Raw genomic sequence first — 6,106 nt, 5'->3', positions numbered from 1 at the left:
TTTTTGATTTTTTGAATTCATTGATTATATCCCCAGGAATATTTGTTTTTAGTTCACATTCAGATTTAAAGGTATTCGATAGTTTTATTTCCACTCCATGGTTTTACACCTTTTACAGCCAAAAAATTTCCTTAAATAGTATACGTTGTAATTGGTGATACATATGACCTCAATTGTATGTTTCACGTATACAAAATCCACTTTATAAAGTCTCTAAAAAGAAAACAAAAAAAAAACAAACTAAAAGATAAACATTCTAAAAGAAAACGAATAACAGTTCGGCCGTGGTTTCCTGCTGCCTCCCTAGTCTGCTGCCTGGGCTATCTCTGCTTCTTTGGCGTTAGCTGCCTTGTGGAATGCTTTCAGGTAGTTGCATAGAGCTAGTTCCGGACTGCCTCTCAGAACCCCCATGAGCTACTACGTTGCCACATCTTACCCGAGCCCATTGCTCTTTGGTATCCCCAAATGTGCCCTTGTGGTTTCAATACTTCTGACCAGTGTTAATCGCCATTCTTGCCTTGTTAGCGAGTTTCCTCAAGTGTGTTCCGAAGGAGCCCGTTGGTGAGAACCAGAAGCCCAAGTATTTGAACTCCTTGGCCACCTCCAGCTTCGTACCGTTCAGTTCCCAGTGATCGTTCTTGGCGAACCTTCCCCCTCTTCGGCAGACCATCACCTTGGTCTTGCTTTAATTGATATGCAGGTGGTTTTCCTTAGAGTAGAATTCCACTATCGACAGCATTGATTTAAAATCATCAGCTTCCTCTGCCACCAGAGCTATGTCGTCTGCGAATTTAAGGTTGGCTATTCTCGCTCCCCCTAAAACGGTCCCCCCGCCCTGCATCTCTTCCAGTGCCTTATCGAGGTCTTCCAGAAACAGACAGAAGAGTACCGGACTAAGGGGGCAGCCTTGCCTGACACCGCAGGCTAATTGGAAACTAGTCGTGATCCCTCTGGGCGTGACGATTCGGCTTCTGGTGTCGCTGTAGATCCTCCCGATCATCTGGTACAGCTTGCCACTCAGGCCCATTTTCCTCAGGTTCTCCATCATCAGCGTACGATCAACCAGATCAAAGGCTGCGCGGTAGTCTATGAATGTCACGTAGAGCTTTTTCCGGGATTCCCTCAGTCGAGCCCCTATTAAGGTGTTCGGCGTGTAGATATGAACCCTGGTGTTGCGATTAACCCTGAAGCCCGCTTGTCCTTCTCCCAGTTTTCCCTGCTCTTCAGCCCATCGGTCCAGTCGGGATGCCATGATCTTTGCGAGGACTTTATACCCTAGGTCTAGCAAGGAGATCCCTCTGTAGTTATCAACCTCTCCAGCCTTGAAAATGGGGCAAATGTGGGCCGTTTCTCATCCCTGGGCCAGGCTCTCTTCCCTCCAGCCAGTTTGTATCGTCCGGCGGAGTGCAGTCTTACCTGTGTCTGGGAGGGCTTTTAGGAATCTCGCTGAGATGCCTTCTTCCCCTGGGGCTTTATGCTTTTTCATCCCCTGGAGGGCCTTGTCTACTTCCAGGTCGGTGATCGGTTCGTTCCACCACTCCACTATTTCGGGTTGTTCCGGCAGGTGATCTCCGGTGGGTTCATTGATTTTCTCGTTCAGAGGTTCACAGTTGACTATGGAACCTGTGCAGCCCTTTCCTTGGATTCGCTCCTCTTCCTCCGATGTCTGGTGTCTCTCTGCGGCCTGTCCCGGTGGATTTAGCAAGCGTTTGAAGTGTCCAATCCACTCTTCATCACTTATATCCCCTTTCGGGGACCACTTCCTCGCTCGGTAGGGGTTGAGGCCTGCCCATAGTTCCTTCATGTTCCTACTTGATTCAACTTTCTCCCATTTACGGACTTGCAGCGCCCTGATTTTTTCTTTTTGCAGAGATTTCAGAAGGTTCCTCTGATATAGCCAGTTTTGCCTGTGTTAGGGGTCTACCTTATCCCGGTGGTAAGTTTTTAGAGCCTTGAAAGTTCTATGCGCCTTGTAGCCTGCCTCGATCCAGGATTCCTCTCGTGGTGTATTTGCCTTAACTTTCTTCACCATGGCGCAGTCCCTTGCCGATTCCCAAATGCAGTTCTTCAGGGACTTCCAGGTCTCCTTTGGGTCATCTGAGAAGTTTTCTTCAAGGAGTCTCTCTGTGACTTTCTTCTGATAGTCCTCCAGTGTATTGTCATCCCAGACCAGCCTCTCTGAGTAGAGTTCCTTATCGGCTGCTTTGTTTGTGTCTGGGGGCTGCTGTGTGTCACTGCGCAGGGGGAGTTTTAGTGCCACTGGCAGGTGGTCAGAGCCCAGTTTCGGTATGACCTCTAGCTCCTCTACAAGCGAAATCTCGGTGGTGCTTATCAGGGCCAGATCGAGCACCGAATCCGATCCAGCTAGGAAGGTTGTCCTGTCAAGACGATCTCCCTTGGTTGCTCCATTCAGGATGACCCGGTCGTTGTGTTCGCCGAATTCGATCAGCAGTTCACCCGCTCGGTTCAGTGTTCCATCCTCTGACTTTCTCGGGAGTTGAATGCCCTCTTCCTCTAATACCTCGCTTGCACATTGCTTCCCAGCCACTCGCGCATTCCAGTCTCCAATGAGCAATACCCCCCCGACCTCTAGAGCTTCGTTTACCAATGGCTGCAGCTTTTTTATCATTTGTTCTAGTTTAGCATTATTATATACACCGATTAGGGACAACTGCCGGCCATCCTTCGAGCTGAGTCCCTTCATTTGTAACTCCATAGTCCCACTCGTACTTCCTCAGTCTACTACTGCATGTTATCCTCACTGCTACCAGATTTCCACCCTTCGCCTTTCCTCTTCTGCTCATCCTGGTCGCTGCTTGCGTTGTCCATGTGAAATTGGGGTCGATGCTGCCTAACATTTTCGATTCATTCTTCCTTTCCAAATGGGTCTCCTGGAGGAGAATTATATCGAACTGGCTGAGGAAATTCCAGTTCTTTTTAATTTTGTGTGCTCCGTCTATATTCCACGAGACCAAGTGGATGGGCTGGTGATCACGTTGTTGACTGCTACCGCCACTGCCTCCGATTCCCATGGCCTCCTTTTTCCCGTGGAGGTTGGGGGGCCAGACTGCCTTCGTTCTCGGTCCAAGTCCACCAGATTCCTTGCACTAGCAGCTTTTGGTATCCCACTATGCCCTCCGACCCATTTTGCCTGAAAAGGGTAGCTTCCTGCGATAACCAGTCTTGTATTTCTGCCTCTCTCGTCGTGAGGTCGTCTTCGATATGTAATCCTTGCTCCTGGAGTGCTCGCCTCCTTTTCATGATATTAATTTGGTTCTTGAGAGATTTAAGCTTCAGCAGCAGTCGGTTTTTCCCCAATATCTTCACCTGTCTTGTCATTGATAACGTGCCGGTAGCATTGAAGATGCGTCTAGCTGTTTCTTCCTCCACGTCACCCTCTCGGAGAACTATCTCGTGCACGATGACGTTGTTCTTTCTCCGAAATCTTTTTGCCATCTCGGCTTGTAGTTTAGCAGGGCTAAGAGTCGATGGGGTCCATGCTGGCGAGAATCCTGTGTTCTGCTCTCTTTAGGAGTTCAGGCTCGTGTGAGTGGGTGGAGACTTTGGTGGGCCCTCCCTTCCATTGGTTTGGGAAAATTGGGGTGGTGGGTTGCACCGATGCGAATGATTCTCCTCCAGGTGTGGTGCATGAGTATTTCGGGAGTTCTGTGATTGGTAGGGGCTTCCGGTTCCTACTGGCATTTGGTGAGATGCCGGCAGTATGTCGCGTGAATTGCACGGGATTAGGCGCTCTATTCTTCTCAAGAATTCCTCTGTATCCTCGCTCACCTTATTAGTACTTGGTGACCTATGGCTGAGCCTGGATAATTCCTTCCTCATTTCATCGTGACTGAGTTTTAGTTGTTGTCTTAACTCTCGAAGGGATGTCACTTGCTCTTCTTGTTTCATTAGCTCAGCCTGCCACATGCGATCCCTCTCTGCTAGTTCCAGTCTAAGTTGATCTAGGACTCGATACAATTCATTTGTTACTGTGGTGTTGAGTCTCCTTTCTATCCCACCCAGTAATGCCTGTAGCTGGGAATCCATGGTCGGGTATGCTAGTGGTGTTGTTTTCGCGCCAACCGTGGGATTGTGGCTTTTATCAACTTGGCTCAGTGTGCCAGCTATTTCTCCTCTTCGAGGTGGTGCCTCTTCCGGGCCTAAGAGGTTTCTGGACCCCCTCTCTCGATGGGAGTAGAGGCTTGGTGTTTGTTCAGCTGCTAGTGAGTCGAGACATCTTATCAATTCTCGGTCAGCCCTGTCTAGCAGAATTTCACTTGCCTGTGAGCTCTCTAGGGGGGCTAAGTCAGTCAGGTCCTCATGCGACTGAACCTGTGAATGCCAGTGGTCTGGTTCGACGGCTTCGGTTCTAGCTGCGCTGGTGCCTGGGGCTATTATCCCTGGGTCGTCCGCGTCCTCTGTATCGTAGTCCTGGTGTTGGTTTATTCTTCAGTCCGAGAGCTTTCTCCTCGCGCATAGAGTGAGGGTCGGTGACCTAATTATTTCTTCCTTGCTAGCAAAAGGATTGGGCTCCTTCTCTCCGGCCATGACAAATGTGGCAATTTTAGGGCGCTGATCATCTTTCTTAGCATTTTTTCTTGCCTTCGGCGTGTTCTCCTTCTCAGTTTCCTTGGGTTTGTTTTTGCTTTCCACACTGTTAAAAATTTTTGTAATATTACAATCTTTTCACAAAACACAGGCTATGTAAAACTACATCTCAGTGTGTATGATTATAAAATTACCATACTATTTCGGTTATTTGTCATGACACATCAGAAAAATTACAACAACAACTTGGAATTTTACAAATTCAATGCGTAAATTGTACACTTGTTGTGCTTTTACCAATCAATTTGTAATTTCCAATGAAAATCGCTTTAAGTTTACAAATCCTTTTTCTAGTTTAATTTACTAAAACTTCAAGTAATACTGCAAAGTAATATTGTAATTTATATTACAATGAATTTTTTAGAAATTCGTCCATTATTTTACTATTTTTAAACCTTCAATCGTAAAATTAGATATTGTCTTGCAATTTTACCACAAATTGGTATTTGATTGACGCAAACAATTACTCTACTGAACTTGGACTGATCATAAATTTTTGCAAATTCATAATATTTGACCAAATCGCCAGTGTTGTATAATTAAACGTTCATTGGCCGTCGCATTGATGAATTTCATTATTCATATTCTTCCTATGAAGAGACGAATAATAATGAATTCAGACAATGCTAAATCTAAAATTATTATAACTAATTGATTATAATTATAATTAATTCATAATAATAGTAATGTTGGTGGTACATTGATATTATTATATTTTTTAAATAATTGTTTTGAATTTTTTTCTATTTTTTTGTTATTATAATATTTATTATTTTCATTTATAATTGATTTATATATATACATATATATACATATATATATACACATATAGATTTTTATAAATATAGACATGCATTTCAATTATACATACATGTATATCATCATAACACTATTATATTGGATGAAATGAAAGGTTGGGTGAAACAACACACCAGTCGAACGTGTCGAAGCATGTGTGTTTTGACTGCGTTTTGTTTTGGCGGTTTTCCGGGAATTGGACTAGCTAAAACTTCGGAAATATTCAGTCTCGTTCCTGACAGCGCAGTGTGATGTGTTACGTATACGGATTGAGTCTATACTTCAGAAAATTGAGGGTTTTTATTATTTTTGTGCACAGGCCAAACAAGATATTGAACAAATGTTCAATCGTATGTGTTTCTATTGTTTATGGTGATTGAACAAGTTAAAAATTACTTACAAAACTAATTTATTAATACGGGCAGTCACTCATCGCAAAAAAAAAACAATGTGACTGGTAAGTTATTGAATAATGATCCCTATATAATTCGATTTCCGGTAATGTTTAATAAATGTTAATGGATCTTGGAATAAATCGACGTAAACGAGAAAAAATATCCATCAAGGCCATGAATTTAATTTTCAACTAAAAATAAATTGAAATATTCTTATACATGATGTTACCGTGACTTTTTTCACAGCCAGCTATATATTGACGGGAAACAATAATCAGTATCATGAAAAATTGAATCCCCCTCAG

This window comes from Fopius arisanus, unplaced genomic scaffold (assembly GCF_000806365.1).
Source record: "Fopius arisanus strain USDA-PBARC FA_bdor unplaced genomic scaffold, ASM80636v1 scaffold00019, whole genome shotgun sequence".
Taxonomy (NCBI): domain Eukaryota; kingdom Metazoa; phylum Arthropoda; class Insecta; order Hymenoptera; family Braconidae; genus Fopius; species Fopius arisanus.
This window is presented reverse-complemented; position numbering follows the sequence as displayed.